The sequence below is a fragment of the Stenella coeruleoalba genome (assembly GCF_951394435.1).
Source record: "Stenella coeruleoalba genome assembly, chromosome: 4".
Taxonomy (NCBI): Eukaryota; Metazoa; Chordata; class Mammalia; order Artiodactyla; family Delphinidae; genus Stenella; species Stenella coeruleoalba.
This window is the reverse complement of record NC_137149.1, coordinates 7,291,884-7,308,594: the sequence shown is the minus strand read 5'-3', so window position 1 is coordinate 7,308,594 and position 16,711 is coordinate 7,291,884. Positions and strand designations below refer to the sequence as shown.

Genomic DNA, 16,711 nt, shown 5'->3' with positions numbered 1-16,711 from the left:
AGACAGGAAAACCATGGTCAGTGATATCAGCTCCCCACATCCCTAGTTCAACAGCCCACAGCAAACACAAGGAGCCAGATGATAGAAAACATGAGAGTGGAGGCTCTGTCTTTAGGGAGCCCACTCTAAACCCCCGTCAAGCAGTTTACAGTCTGCAGCTGTACCCAAATGAGGGCGACATGGAACTCAGTCCTGATGGAACTAGGGAGGCAGATGAGAGACTGCTTCCTAACAGACTCCTGCAATAGGAGCCTTGTGACAGCCTCTATCTCACCATGTTCCCGGGAGAATCACGGCACATTCGACCCAGCCTTGGTTCAGCCCATCGTTGAGTGAGTCTTCCCTACGTGGTCCCTGTGGAGAGAGCAAGATTGCCGGGTGCTATGGTGGAGCCATACTGTGTGCCAGAGACTACCCATTTCACCCATCACTTTCTTCAAAAATCTTTTCTTCTAAATATTTCTTATACTATTATCTCCAAGAAAACCTATTTCTTCACAAAGATAAAAATTACATGACTTGTTGCTTTTACTTAACAAAGACACACCTTCATTTTCTCCTGTACGATTACTTATTAAATCCCTGTGGCATGACATTTCTTATTAAAGGAATCAATGAATGTATTTTCATACCTTTGTCACTGTAAAATGATCAAATCTCTGCATTAATGACTCACATCAAAGACATTAGTCTAAATCTCAAGTCATAAAATGAAATGCCATATTAAAATAAAAAGTAAAACTGTAACAGTTGAAAATAAGAAAAAGATGTGTATGTAGAAAGAGCTACTAATCAAAATTACCCACTCAGAATTTCTTGCAGAGGGAAATGCAGAACAGTTTAAAATGAATGAACAGCTCAATGATCAGGCAAATGAGAATGATTAGTAAACACATTCTCTTACATAAAAATGGAAATATGTAAAATAAACTATATGTGCATTTTATACACATTTGGTTGGTTTTCTGCAATGGATTCTGCCTTTTTAGCTATTTTTTAAAGTTACTACTTTAAAATTAAAATTCTTAGGTTGACTTACTGATCCCTCAATTGCCTTTTCTCATTTTCCTTCCCAAAAGAAAACAAAAATACAAAGCTTTTTGCTCAACTTTAGAGCCATCACTGAAGGAAATTACAAGGGAAACTGAGAGAATGTGTACACCTGCTTATATGCAGGTGTATTAGGGTTCCCATAAGAAACAGAACCAATACACACACTGCCTCTCCATAGATAGATAGATGATAGATAGATAGATACAGATATAGATCTATATATAGTGAGAGATATAGATGGATTGGCCAAAAAGTTCGTTCGGGGTTTTCATAACGCCCTACTAAAAACCCGAACGAACTTTTTGGCCAAACCTAAATATCTGTGTGTGTGTGTGTGTGTGTGTGTGTGTGTGTGTACACATAGACATTTATTATAGGAAATGGTTTACATGATTATTGAGGACAAGAAGTCCCACAATCTGCATTCCGCAAACTGAAGAACCAGGAGAGCTGGTGGTATAATTCATTCTGAGTCCAAACGCCCAAGAACCAGGACTTCTGATGTCCAAGGGCGAGAAAAGATAGGCATCCCAGCTCAAGAAGAGACAGAATTCATTCTTCTTTCGCCTTTCTTTTCTATCCGGGCCCTCAAAGAACTGGATGAGGCTCACTCACACTCAGGAGGGCCGATCTCCTTACTCAGTCTACTGAATCCAATGCTAATTTCTTCCAGAAACACCCTCAAAGACATACCCAGAAATAACGTTTTACCAGCTATCTGGGCATCCCGTAGCCCAGCCAAGTTTACATATAGGATTAACCATCGCAGCAGGGAACTAATCTAAGTACTTTACGTATATGATCTCTATTTTTTTTTTTTTTTTTTTTTTTTGCGGTACGCGGGCCTCTCACTGCTGTGGCCTCTCCCGTTGCGGAGCACAGGCTCCGGACGCGCAGCCTCAGCGGCCATGGCTCACGGGCCCAGCCGCTCCGCGGCATGTGGGATCCTCCCGGACTGGGGCACGAACCTGTGTCCCCTGCATCGGCAGGCGGACTCTCAACCACTGCGCCACCAGGGAAGCCCATATATGATCTCTTTTAACCGTTAATACAGTATAAATGTGTCTTTATAAAGGTAAACAGTGTTGTTAGTAACGTTAAGTATTTACCCCACCCACCCGTCTGAAAGGTTCAAAAGCAGATCTTCAGAAATTCCCCTTCCCATTGAATAGATTGAAAGTTGGGGTCTATTCTGAGCTCTCTCTAAGTCGTCCACTGGCAGCTGCCTGTGTGCAGCCCATGTTCCTCCCAGTTACACCCACACCTCCGAGGACTCACCTCTTCTCTGTGCCATCTTGGGGAACATGAAGCTGATTCTGGAGAGCCGTGGATTCTGAGTCTGAATTTAATCACACAATTCAGGAGTGCAATAAAGGTAATTTTATATTTTCTATAACTCAACGGGCTTTCTAGTATGAGCATCCATTCTACAGGGTGAAGGAAAATTAATCTCAGATGATTTAAGTTTCCCCCATTCCTGTAGGACTAGTGTTCCCCTGAAGGGATTAGGGGTTGCCATCTGATCTAAGCCATTAACAATACACCCTGATAGCTGATGAGAGCTTTTGCTTCTAGTGGTAATCTGCAATCTGCTAAGGAAGCCAGCAGTCATTAATTTTGCACAATAGTCATCATTTTTGCCTCTCTGTTTGACTCCCATTGAGCCAAACTGTATTGTCCTCTCTAGTGCATGTGATCATTCTGTCGCCTCTCCATCATGATGGAGACATGAGAAATTCCTGGCGACACCTATGGTACTTCACCACTTCCAGGCTGTTCTAGGTGCCATCAGAATTGTCCTACTGCCCTTGATCATGCAGGGCATGGGGTAGTTCTCCAAGGGTCCTACAACCTGTCATCTCATCTTGCAAAATTTTCTGTTTGGAATCTGTTCTGGGCTTCCTTGAAATTTAAAAAGAAAAGGAGTTAAAGGTCTCTCTGAATTCAGACTCCGCCGAATCCATGTGGGATTTTTGTATCCATTCTCTTTCCCATGATGATGCATTTGAAGTCAGGGTTCAGGGCTCCAGCCAGCATCTTAGCTCTTTCTTCTTCCTCTCTGAGCCTCTAATCCCCCACATAGGGAGGGGTTAGAAGTGAGAAACTCTGCTCACACCTCACTTGAATTCTCCTGAATCTTTGTTTTCTGTGGAGATGAAAACTTTGTTTCTCACAGAGGCTCTATACCATCAAAGTCCAAAAGCGAAGAAAATACTTCTCATTTTCCCCCCATTCTCCTGGAATGTTCTACACTTGACACAAAGAGCATGGAAGTCTCTATCTACTGACTGAAATGTGTTAAGAAACAAGAGAGGAATGTGGGAGCAACATGACAACTATTGGGCAAAAGAAAATATGATAATGTGAATCTGTTTGCATGCCAAAATATGATCATGTGGCACAGGGGCAAGTTGAGGGAATGAATGAGGGATAATAACTCTTATGTTAACCCCATCTCTGTAATTTTCAAACCATACAGACATATATGAGTTTACCTGATTGTGTAAAAAGGTTGAAGGTAATTAAAGAATAAATAAAATTGTGTATCTAATATGACATTTCCTTCTTCTTAAGAAGAAGCATCTAAAAAGTTAAACACTTCGATGAAGGGTCTCTTCCAATGTGTCTTCACTTTGTTCCTTTTGTCTTACAAATCATTATATACATTTCTGGGGTCCCTAAACCTACCTACATGGGTATTTCTGCCAGGGTCCATTTGTTAACTAAACAATCACTAATTTGGGTTCATTAGTTCAGACTAATGTCAGGTGCAGGAGGTTTTAAGGTGATCCACCATAAATCAGCCTGGGGTAGCTTTTGTCCCTCTTTTTCTGCAACACCATCTAGGCCTCAGAGTCCAGGAGAGTTTCATGTATACCTGTTAACTCTATTAATGAGTACTGCTCAGAAAACTACAGGGATACTGGAGCTAAGATTCAAAGTTATTATTTTGTGGGTCTATATATGTTACCAATCAAGATGCAGTTACGGAGGTAAGTTGGGTGGGAGGGTGGGAAAGGAGAGAGAAGCTGTTGTTAGAAGTTGGTTTCTCCAATATGGGGACTGAGATTAGTTTGTATAATATTAAAAGGAGTGAGAAAGACTACAGTTGGAACGTTGTCAGCACTTTTTTGCAAAAATAACTTAGAAACATGAAAACTTTAATAAAGCATAACTCAAGCAGGCCTGTACAGCTTAGAATTAACAGAGAAATTAGGTAGAATAATGGATACTGCTCTTTCTAATCATCTACCTCCATTTAGTAATTCAACAAATATGAGTCAGTCATAGCCAATGTTTAGGAAGTCTTCTGGAACTCAGGGTTCAATACTGATCAAAACAGGCATTCTTTTCTCTCATTTTCAATCTTTATGTCCACTAAATCTGCTTAATCTTGTAATTCTGCCATTTGTTCAATAAGTTCCAATAATATCAAATGATGGCCTCTTACTTTCTAGTTGCCGTTTACTTTTACCTCCACTTAAAATGCCCTCTCCTAACACTCAGACACACAAGTCATATCCAATGTTTAATAAACTTTTTAAATAAACGAGTTCTTCATGCATGACATGAAAGGAGATATTTCTAATTACACAAAAGATTGTTTTCCAAATTTAATTGTTTGATGACTTCCCAAGCTTACACTTAAATAGTAAAGAATCTTTTTTAAGTTGGTACATAGTAAAGATTCAATTAAATAACTGAGTGAAGTCTAACATTATTATATTTTAATTAAGACAAGACCTAGAGTCAAATTATGTGGGATTTTAAGTTTTACATAGACACAGTTAAATATAAGTGGATACTTGATAAAGAGTTGTGTTCGATCTTCTGCTTTACCACTTTGGGAACACTGAGTGCCACTTAATGAACATGGAGACAGATATAATGGAAAGAAGCAAGGTAAGATAACATCATAAAAACTTCCCTGAATTGGAAAATGTCTTACAGAATATAGCAGAACACGTTCACTGGATTTAATACATTTTATCTCTGGGCTTTTTCAAAGTCACATGAAAAACCAAATAGTAGTTCCAGTATTTTGTATTCTATTCTGTTACTTTCAGAGAAAATGAGCAAGGATGCTCGAAGGACATTTTTTGCATACTTTATAATGTAATTATAGCCTATTTAAAGAAAAATATCTCTGTAAATATACTATTATTGTATTGTAAACAGTTATTGTTATTAGCTAAATTAAAATGCCAACATGATATTCTTTCTGAAGCTACTCTGAATGGAAGCGGTGAATTTTAGGAAATATCATATGTAATGTACAGAGTTTGTTTATTCTCATGAGAATTTTATCTCTAGTTTTCAGTCTCTCAAGGCTTGAATAATTAGTATAAATAGATAGCTTTCATATTGAGGAGCTTTGGAACCAAACAGTTTTTGAAGTTTTTTGTTACTGGTGATAAGAGGAAAAGTACATTTCTTCTGCTGCTTTTTAATGAGACATTTAAATTTCTTTTTTTGAAAAGGAGAGTATAGTAATGTGTGCTTATACAGACAAAGGCATATTATTTTAGGGAACACATGAAGAAAGAAAAGATATTTATTGTATTTGTATTAATTCAAAAACTTTAAAAGAATATTTATAAAAATGAAAAATTTGGGCTTCCCTGGTGGCGCAGTGGTTGAGAGTCCGCCTGCCAATGCAAGGGACACGGGTTCATGCCCGGGTCAAGGAAGATCCCACATGCCGCAGAGCGGCTGGGCCCGTGAGTCATGGCCGCTGAGCCTGTGCGTCCGGAGCCTGTGCTCCGCGGCGGGAGAGGCCACAGCAGCGAGAGGCCCGCATACCACAAAAAAAAAAAGAGCAATTTGAAAGTTGAAGTTATGGAATTTTCTATGTTGACTATTTTTCCAATTAAGCAGTGCATTGCTCTCCAAATCTTATGGGGATTAAAACGGCATGGGAAAATATGCTAAAATATTCCTACCTTGCTTCTTTATTTTCTCTTCTTCATCTTTCTTCTCTAATCTCCATAGTCTCTTTCCTGTTCCATTCTATTGTTTTCTCCTCATCTTTCCTTTTGTGTTACATTTCAACTCCATATGAAAAAGGCGTTTTAAAAACAGAGTAGTCACACGGAGGTCAGCCCTACTTCTCAGTGTAGAGGGAAAAACTTACAAAACAATGAATCCAAATGTACCTATCAAGGAAATGTTATGGACACATCTTCACCCCATGACTCCACCTAATGGCAAGAAACAGGTAGGCATGCCTCCCAACAGAGAACCTCCTTGTGCTTTGCGGACTCTGGTGGTGACCCCTGTGGCCACAACTCTTCCATTGTATTATCCTGCATTTCTCAGTGCTTGACTGGGACATCGGACAAAATCTTCATGCCAGGGTCTCTCTGCCATGGCCCCGTTTTCTGTCTCCACTATATTATATCTTATTTACTTCCACAATAGTCCTCTCTTCCACTCAACCACCTCACTTCTCTGTCGGTGGCATTAAATTGGTACCACTGGGGAAAAGAAATTAATTCTGGTTGGCCATGATGTCTAAGACCTCTCATGTGAGTATGGTACAGAGCCAAACTGCTAACGTTCATTGTTAATGCTTTGCTTTTCTGTTGTACATTAAACTCCTTTAAAAGAAAATCTGACAATGACTAAAGCTCACTTAAATAGGGTTAAGTATTTAAAAGTGAACCAAATTATAGGGGAAAATAGAATTCGAAAAAGAAATATGTATGACATCATATTTTGGTATTTCAAGAAGCTCTTGGAATCTTGTTTAAAGTCTATCCATTTTAATGTGTCAGAGGGAAATAAAAGCATAATGGAAATTTTGTTTTTCCTTTGGCCTATAAGAAGCAAGGAGACTGAAAGAACAAAGATAAGAACAAAAGAAAATAATCTAGGCATAGCCACAGAGCAATGACAAATTCCTCCTAAATCAGAGAAGACAAGAAAATTTAAAAGATTGATAACTCTCAATGTAGTATGAATCATATTTTCCATCTATCAGTGCTGGACCTATCTATCTATATTGTTACTAGAGGAAGTATCATTTTTTTGTCAAGCTGTTGCTCTTAGAAACAAGTCATCCTGATATTTTCTTTGATTATAACTAAAGAGCAATATCCATTCTTGTTACATGGGGTAAAGTATAATTCAAAGCTCATTAGAAGTGTAGCAGGTGTTCACGTATAAAGTGCAAAAAAAAAAAATTGAGGAAAGAATTTCTCTATGGCTGAGCTGTCAGTGCTCTAAAAGCCTAATTTATTTTGCATAACCTTTTAGCAAACAGACATGATTATAATAGAGAAAAGAGAAATAGAAACAATATATGCAAGAAACTAAAGGGACTTAGCCTTTTGATTTGACCTTGATTCCCAGCCTTTGAAAATATTACAGTCTTTTAACAATTGCAGCTTTGACATATAACACATTTTTCTTCCCAGGAGAAAGGAGTTCTTCAGACATTTTCTTAGCATAAAAGCTGCTCTAAAGTAGAAAATGAGTAGGTGCATAAACTGAAACAGAGTCAGTTTATATTCATTGCAAAGCAGGGAAGGGAATGATGTTCAATCATCCAGTCTTTTGATGGGTTTGTTTTTCATGTGGAAGGCTTCTATTCTGCAGAGAGGAAATTTGAACTCAAAATTCAACAGTGAGTAAAAGTCTTCTAGCAAGTGGAACTAGTTCTCAATACCTTCCATTGTTGGCTCATATTAGCCAAAGGGTTAAGAAAAAGACCCAAGTACATCCGATCTAAACACAGAACTGAAACTAAAAGTTATAATTGTTAACACACTGATACTATTTGAGTTGTGGATTTGCATCGCCATTTCAACCAGTCACTCTAATGAAAGCTCACGATGGCTGGAGTTAACAGGATTTTTGAATAATTCAAATTATTAATGTTTTTCTCCTTTAAGGAAAAGGAAAGAACTGTATTATTTGAAAAGGCAGGGACATAGAAAGGGAAAGTTGTGGTATTCAGGAAAGAATGGTAAGAAATATGACACAACTTTTTAATTGTAACAGGTTTTGATATTGCTTACTGAGATTTAATGCTGTCGTTAAAATTAATTTTTGAAATATAAAAAGCCAATATTCATAGCAATGAAAATAAAAATCTGAAAGTAAAATTCCATACACTTTTAAAAAAAGCCAAAGTGGATTGAGGAAGGATGAATGTCAAAATGTGCTGAAGACCTCAGGGTGCCCAGTATGTGGAGGCGAAGGGGACGGTCAGGGATACTGACCGTCTTATATTTTTGTTTCCTAGACAAGAAATTTACATTTAAATACAATTGTTTAAATTAATAATAATAGGCATTTGCTTCCTTTTCCCACTAGTGTCATTGGGGAAACTGGTGTATCAAAGAATGTGAAGTAGCTATCACATATGTGTCTAAGAGTTTAGTGCAGAGGTTCTAAAAAAGTATTTTGTTTGGCTAGAATACAAGGTTTCTTAAGGGAGCCAATAATTTATCTAAAAATAGGGATTTCAATACCATTGAACAATTAGATCTTGTCATGCTGGGGCTGCAGGCCAAACTTGGTTGTAGTCAACAGTTCAACAGAGTGGACAAGCAATTGCCCCTCTCCCTCCAACCCATTAGAAATGATCAATGCCTTCCTAGGTTGCCACAATGCCCCTTCTAAACAATCCCACCTCTTATCTTCAGAGAGCTTTGTGGCTTTCTTTCACTGGCTTATGCTTAGTGTATGTTTGAAATTTTCACTTGTAACAGAGCACAAGTGGTTTTATTTATTATTAATAAAATCACAATCTGTGTCATTCATGCTTTCCCATTTTTTTTGCACATAGAAGTTACTAAGTAGATATTTGCAGAACTGAATTGAACTTTTTAGTTATGGCATGGTGAAAACAATATTTCAAATACTGCTCCATCCTGGGGCATCTAGGTTTGAAATTTTTAAAGATGATATATTTAGGATCATTTGATTTTAGTCAATTTGCACTGCTGTGGCAATTCTGACATTTAATTCTAAGGGAACTTAAACCTTTTTCCTGTTGTGGAATAAATATAACCTGTACTTAAAAATTGCAAACCATGAAATTAACTCTCTGCAGCAGATATTTATAGTCTGCATTTATCAGAAGGTAATCTAACATGGAGAGTTCCTCTTTTTTGAAAACCAATGCCAAGAACGCTCACTTGTGTCAAGTTAGCATTTGTGTTGGAAACCATGCTTTACTTTCCGTAACATAATATAATCACGGTGTTACCCTTCCATGGGTCCTCGATAGTAGTTCCCTAGAAGAGGCTGTTAGAAGTCTGCACTGTGAGTATTCCAGTTAAGTAAAATATGCCATCTAAAAATAATCTGCAAAATAGCAATTTGGGTTTGGAGGTTAGAGACAAAGCTCTCACAGAGGATTCATAATTCCAATTGCTCGATAATGACGTTATAGAGAGTCAGGCCTTCAAAACTGTCAAAAGTTTATTGAAAACCTTTATCATAATTGAAGCAGGGATGATAATATTTTATTATGCTATATTTTGGGCCATAGGAATTATAGTGTACTTCTCTTGAGGGCCATCTCTTTTATTTAAGATAGCATAAAAAAACCTTCATCATAAGAGTACTAGTAAGTAGGCTAACTTATATAAAATACATCAATGTGTCCCCAAACTATCATTATAAGTAAAGGGTCTCCTTGGATTTTATACGGGAGGCATATTTAATTATTTACCAATAGTAGTTTGCACTAGATCTACTCTGTTTCTGTTACCCAGTTTCTAAAAATACTTTTTTTCCCCTTAGTCTATTAGTAGTACATGCTCATTAAATAAATTTTCTAAATACAAATGATAATGTCTATACCCCTGAATACATGGTTTAGGGGACCAGGAAATCATAGCAATATACAAATTCAAGGTTTTGTAGTAGGCAAAATGGCCCCAGAATAGAAAAGTAAAAGCAATCTCTATGGACTCCAGCACTTAAATATAGTATCACAGGGAAATCAAAAATAAAAAGAAGAAAATAAAAGGAGTACAAACCTCCCAGGTAAAAGGAAATATAATATCTTTTTACTGTTATCAAAACTCTTATAATAGAATAAAATAATGGATTTAGGTAATGACCTTCAACAGCTAGTAAAATCATTCAGCAAAATTTTGATGATGGGGCTTCCCTGGTGGCACAGTGGTTGAGAGTCCACCTGCCGATGCAGGGGACACGGGTTCATGCCCCGGTCCGGGAAGATCCCACATGCTGTGGAGCGGCTGGGCCCGTGAGCCATGGCCGCTGAGCCTGTGCGTCCGGAGCCTGTGCTCCGCAACAGGAGAGGCCCCAACAGTGAGAGGCCCGCGTACCGCAAAAAAAAAAAAAAAAAAAACTTTTTTGATGATGGACTTTCTAATAATGAATAGACTGACATCATGACTGACCCTAATATCACAATAAAATGAAATGTTACCAGAGGAAGGCAAGTACAGAACAACATGATATAATGAGAACTTGGATGCCATTGTCATGCGTGAGGAGAGGATGTCCAACCTGTACCCCTAAAGTCAATATAAGAACAAATATTTGGGAGTGGGGTGGAGGCATGGGTGATAAAAGCAAAGGTAGAGTTGCCTTCTTGCCAGGTGGTAGCTCAGGGCTCTGCAAGCCTCATTGGGAAGCCCTTTGTCTCGTATGGAACATGAAGCATAGACCACTTCATCTATTTGTTTAAATTAATCATCAATTTCTCAAACAAATAAACTACAGTCTAGCTTTGGCTAATGTTTGCTTAATTCATTTAGATGAAAAAAAGTTTGTGCAAGGGAGGAAACTTTACTCAAAATTGTTAAGTAATTCTAAGGATATTAAAGGAAAAAATATCCACAAGTATATTAACTGAAACAACAGTACATAAAAGAAGTCAGTTCATAGGCTTCTGGTATGTGGTACCTTTTCAGGTCTCTTTGCTTCTTAAATATTTATCATCACCCCTGGCACTTTAATTTTCAATTTATCCTCTAAACTACAATTCACTTCATCTCCTTTATCTCCAAATCTGAACTTTACAGTCCATAATTCTCTTCTGATTCAAGTTCTTCCTCTAAATTAGTTTCCTTGGTGTTTGCTACAGCCTAAAGAAGTCCTCCATACCATTCACCCTCAAGATAGAGAAGCTGAAGTGCAACTTGGGATTTTCTTTTATTTTTTTTCCCCCTATGAGCAAGCTTTCACCCTAACAGAAGACTCAAGGTGTCAAGAAATGTCCTTCTTTTTCTGACTTCTCCCAGAGTTGTACTTAATTCTTCGCTCTGTACTCTAGTTTCCTACTCTCAGCTTTACTCTTTCAAAACAGAAAGTTCCTACTCTGGAGATGACCCAAACTTTTTTCCGTATCTGGAAAGTGTATGGAGTCATTGCTTAGCACTCATGTCTTGCCCCATGGAGTTTTGGCTGTAACATTGCTACTAATAATGGTCATGGCAATAATATATTGCGTGTGGAACACTGTGCAGAAAAGTCCACACCTAATTTACCCTCCCAGCAATCTCATGAGCCAGGCTCCATGACTAACTCAATTTTATAGATGAGGAACTGGAATTTAGGGTAGTTGAGTAAATTCCTCAAGACGGCACAGATAATAAGTAGGGCACTCAGGATTTGATCCCACACCAACTTGGCTCAATTTCAGGTTTGCAGGTTCCTCTGCTTCCCCCCCCCAACTCCTTATACAGGCCACCGAAGACACTAATTGTTTATTCTAAACACTGCAAATAGCGTTTTGTGTGCTGAAGGCTAATTATCCTGAAAAAGGCATATGCAAACCTAGATCTGGAAACGTACACCTAGAGTCCAAATTCCACTTATCCCTGAGCGTGCCATCTGGGCTTGGCTTGCCCGACATGCTCTTACGCATTCTTAGTTTATAGCCTGCTATCATACTCTCCATGGGAAGCTATCATACTGATCCCCAAAGCAAATGGATTAGGGGCCCAGTGTATCTGTTGGAATACCCAGATTAATCAAATTAAAGCAATCGGAGTAGGTTTCTTCTGCTTTCTCTACAGCCAGCTGAGAAAAGTGCACTTCAGCACTGATGATCGAAGTTAAGTATCCTATTCATCCTGTTCTCAGGCAATCCCATTCTAACATAAATAACATCACTGCTTTCTGCTGATGGCCTCGACCATCTTTACTAAATGACCTTAAATGGTACAGCCTTGGAAATTAACTATTTGGATACCACATAAGCCAGAAAAAGCACATACTTCTAATTTCAGGTCAGTTCCTGAGCACAATGAAATGAATAACTGTGCATTCTGACGCTATTATCACACCAGCTCAGTTCCTCAGATCTTTTCCAACTTCCCACAAAAATACTTGAAAAGGAAAAAAAAAAAATCACAAGAGTAAAAAAAGAGTGAGAGAGCAAGAAAAATCACTAAACATAGTTTTAACATTACCATATGAAAGAGTTTATATCCAAATTTTATTCTGAATGTATCTCCATGAGTGTTTCCCATGTTATTGCCTATTCTTAGGAAATATTTTAATGAATGCATGATTTTCCACCAAGAATAAAGATTGCAGTTTACTCAACTCTTTCTTTATTGCTTAGTATTTAGGTTGTTATTAATTTTTGCTGGAATCGCTATATCGTTATGCAATAAATAGATTTCATTTATAAAACCACTTCTGTGTTTACAATCAGATTTCCAATTCAAAAATAACTAAGTCAGTGGATACCAACATTTTAAAGACATCACCTATTTAAAAGATTCTTGGTGCTAACTAAGGATGTTATTTTTCCCTAGTTACAAAAATAGACATTTTTAATGACTCAGGCCATTCAAAATGAGACAGAAGTACAAAGTTATTACCCAAAGTCCTTGGCAATAAAACAGTGATGAAAATGTTATGTGCACACGTCTGTGGGACAACACTTCCCACGCTTCAGATTCTGAGAAAAAACTGAGTTTACATTCTTCATCCACATTTATTTTCATGCTTACTTAGACAAGTTACTTACTGTCTTTAATTTTTTCTAATATTTGAAATGTGAATAATAATGGTTCTGTCTCACAGTTGTGTTTTCAGTAGTAAATGGTGTAACGATTTAAAGGGCACAGCAAAACGTCTGGTACATCAAGAGGCCTCATTAAATGTAAGCGATTTCTACCTTAGCAGAGCCCTGTGGCGTAGTCTCAAGGGAATGTGCTCTGGAGGCAAGTTGCCTTGAGTTTGATTCCTGATCTACCCTGTACCAGCTGTGCGATCTTCAGCCAGTTACTTGAGCTCTCTGTAACTCTGTTTCTTCAGATGGAAAAACTGGAATAACCATAGCATTTCCATCTAAGAGTTCTTGTCTGTATTACATGAGATTGTAAGTCTCTAGGAGGAAGTCTGGCTTATAGTAAACACTGAATAAATATTATTACTTATTAGAAATTACCAGTAGCATAACATAATTTTCTACTCTGTTTTTGATTGGTAGCTTCCTCATTAACATAAAATAGATTGGTAAGCAGTAGTCACAAAGAAAACAACTTTTAATTGATTTTTAAAAGATTATTTCCTTTTCACTACACCCTACCCAGGCAAAATGCTGCTGTAAGTCCATACTGTTGTATATGGATAAAACAAAGCCACTATTATGCAACAGAGTGGCCTGTATCTGCAGGCAAGTAAGAATTGCTGAATATGATTTGGGGACTCCACTATTAAAATACAATTTTAAATGACAACATTGATGTCAGAGCCTTAAGGAAGACATATTTTAATGTAATAGAATGATTTAAGATAAATTAACAAGTAGTTCTATTTTTTCATGTTAAATTCAGCTTTTCCCCCCCAACTCCTTTCCCCCAATTAACTGTGCTCTCGAGGTTAAATGGCTCTGTGATTTTCAGGATTTTGTGGATTAAGTTAAATATCCTTTATACACACACACAGACACACACACATATTATTTGTATATATATATTTAATGTATCTGTGTTTAATGTATGTATAATTTTATTTTTTTGGATGTAAAATAAAATGACATTTCTATTTCATTAAAAGCATTTCAGGGGCTTCCCTGGTGGCACTGTGGTTGGGAGTCCGCCTGCCAATGCAGGGGACATGGGTTCGAGACCTGGTCCGGGAGCATCCCACATGCTGCGGAGCAACTGGGCCCATGCGCCACAACTACTGAACCTGCATGCCACAACTACTGAAGCCCAGGCGCCTAGAGCCTGTGCTCCGCAACGAGAAGACACCGCAATGAGAAGCCCTCTCACTGCAACGAAGAGTAGCCCCCACTCACCGCAACTAGAGAAAAGCCCACGTGCAGCAACGAAGGCCCAACGCAGCCAAAAATAATAAATAAATAAAATAAATTAAAAAAAAAGCATTTCAGGCATTAGTAAAAATTATTTATTTATTTATCATTTATTTTGGAGACCTGGACCTTCTCCAGCAAAACTAAAAACACCATGTGTTTGATTATTGCAAACGTTCTGGTTACAGAAGTCCAGAAATATTACTGATTTTTATGTAGCTGGAGTTTTTGTTATTACTTAACTCAAAAGAAAATCTCAAGTGTACCTCTTTAAAAATAAATTTGTTGTAAGAAATGATTCATCTCTGGAATATGAAAGGTAAATTAAGGGCAGGAAACCATGCTAAAATAAATTCTCTTTCCATTTAAATAAATAATTTAGATAAGCCATTCTTTCTCAGAACTTTAAGTTTGGATTTCAAATGCATCTTAATTCCAAAAATGCCTATATTTTTTACTAATTACACCTTTTCCCACATGCCTTTTCTGCAAAGATAAACTTCATATTCTTTTTCCTAATTCAGGTTCTCAGTTTGGTCCAACTCAACCTGCTACTAGTGAAAATTCAATTTCCTTTATGTATTAGGGTCTCCTCCCCATCTCAGGATCAGATGAAAATTTGGAGGGTTTATGTATTGCCAAAGCATAGTAGTAGACCCAAGCCCTCTTGCATTGTGGTCCACATCCATGTTGCTCCTTCTTCTACGCGGTGGAGTCCACCTAGTGGAGTCCTTTTCTATCTGGGGCCCGCAGGCGCCCTGGATGAGCTGAGAGGCCCTCACAACAGGGCTCCTGACAGAGGGGAGACTCCCGCCACAGACTCTCTCAGTTAATTTCTCTGGTTCTTATATGCACAGACATGCTTCAGGCACATAAGCACAACCAGGTGAGCCGGACATCCATTTGCTACTCTGAAACAAATAAGGACACAGAGAAAACAGTCCTAAAACCCACTTACCTCTCGGTCTCCGTAAATTCTATCATTTCGGATTAGCCCTCTGCAACCTCCTGCTCTTAACCACCCTCTCTGCCTTTTCTCTCTAGTGTCTTTATCTTCTAACCCAAGAGAGGCCTCAGGGGGATAGAGTGTCTCTGAAGTGCCTTTTGACGTCTCATTTTCTGCCCTGAAACATGACAGATGTTAAAGGCTGCCTGAAGAAAGTGGACCCCAAATCAGAATCGTAGAGATTGCAGAAGTAAAAATAACTCTCCATTTTGCAAGTCTCCTACAACAGTAAGGACACAGTAAAAATAGTTAATAACTGAATAACTTGTCTTGCCATCTACCTTTTATTTGTCTTAAATCATGTTGTCCTTTAAAAAGAATAGTATAGTAAATAGTACAGATAACGGTAGAACTGTTTCAATATAATGGAGAGAAATAAAGAAAATATAGTCTCTGGATTGACTTGTATGGACAATTTTCTTAATCAATGTTGCTTTCAACAGAAAGATAAAGACAATTCAGAGATGAAGGAAAAAGCTTGCAGCTCAAAAGTGTTTTCTTATCCAGTGTCTGCTGCTTGAAATTGTTTCAACTCTTGAAATTGTTTAAACCTGGGATATAACCATTAACATCCATAGCACAATGACTACAGGTGACATAAGTGGAGTTTTTTGTCTGTTTTGCTAGTAAATAATAGATACAATCATTTCTCATCCACCTTTTTTGGAAAGTGAGCTCCAATATCCAATAGTGGGTTAAGGGGAACCATGAGTGAAAAAAAAATGCAGATACAGTTTGCCTGAAAGAGGAGATGTAAAGAGAAGAATAAAATCAAACCAACACCGAATAATCTCACTAAGACAAGCTTCTCCTCCCTCTGGAACCAAAGGCGGCAATTCTTCTCATGAAAACAAATTCTTGACATAAGTAGACAGTCTTCTTTCCAACCATTCTAATTCCAGTATATTATTAGTTACATGCTCGGAAAGCTTTGGGGTAACTACACTTTTGTCATCTCAGAATTTTCTTTCTTGTCTTTTAGAAAATGGAGATTGTAACACTCAAAAATCCCTTTGGGATTTGCAGATGAAAGCATTATATAGCTATTAAGTATTAATAGTATCTATTAGCATAGGACCATTTACAAAAGCTTCTGTAAACATCCCCCAATTTTTTAAAATTCTCTACTACTTAACATGAAAATAAAGAGAAAAACTAGAAACGTTCGGTACAAATGGTAGTTTGTGTAGTTTTGTACTTGAATGCTGGACAGGCTATCAAAAAAAGGAACCTGACAAGAAGGTTTCTTTTAAGATTTATAAAAGAACATGAGCTGCCTTAGAATTTATGAAAACTGTGGCTTACTTTCTGGAGATATTATGTATGATATGTGAGTGTTTTTCTATCAAAAGGTCACCACCCAAATTGGATCCAAAACGTCTTTGACT

General features: G+C 37.7%; 1 protein-coding gene across 1 annotated transcript in view; it reads right to left on the bottom strand.

The window, feature by feature from the left end:
• Window positions 1-244: 244 nt before the first annotated feature.
• Window positions 245-16,711, bottom strand: part of LOC307185936 (uncharacterized protein) — a 693,527-nt gene continuing 677,060 nt past the window's right edge. The window contains exon 7 of the transcript XR_013828209.1: window positions 245-354. The gene's annotated coding sequence lies outside the window, so the exon portion shown is untranslated. The remainder of the gene's footprint in view (window positions 355-16,711) is intronic.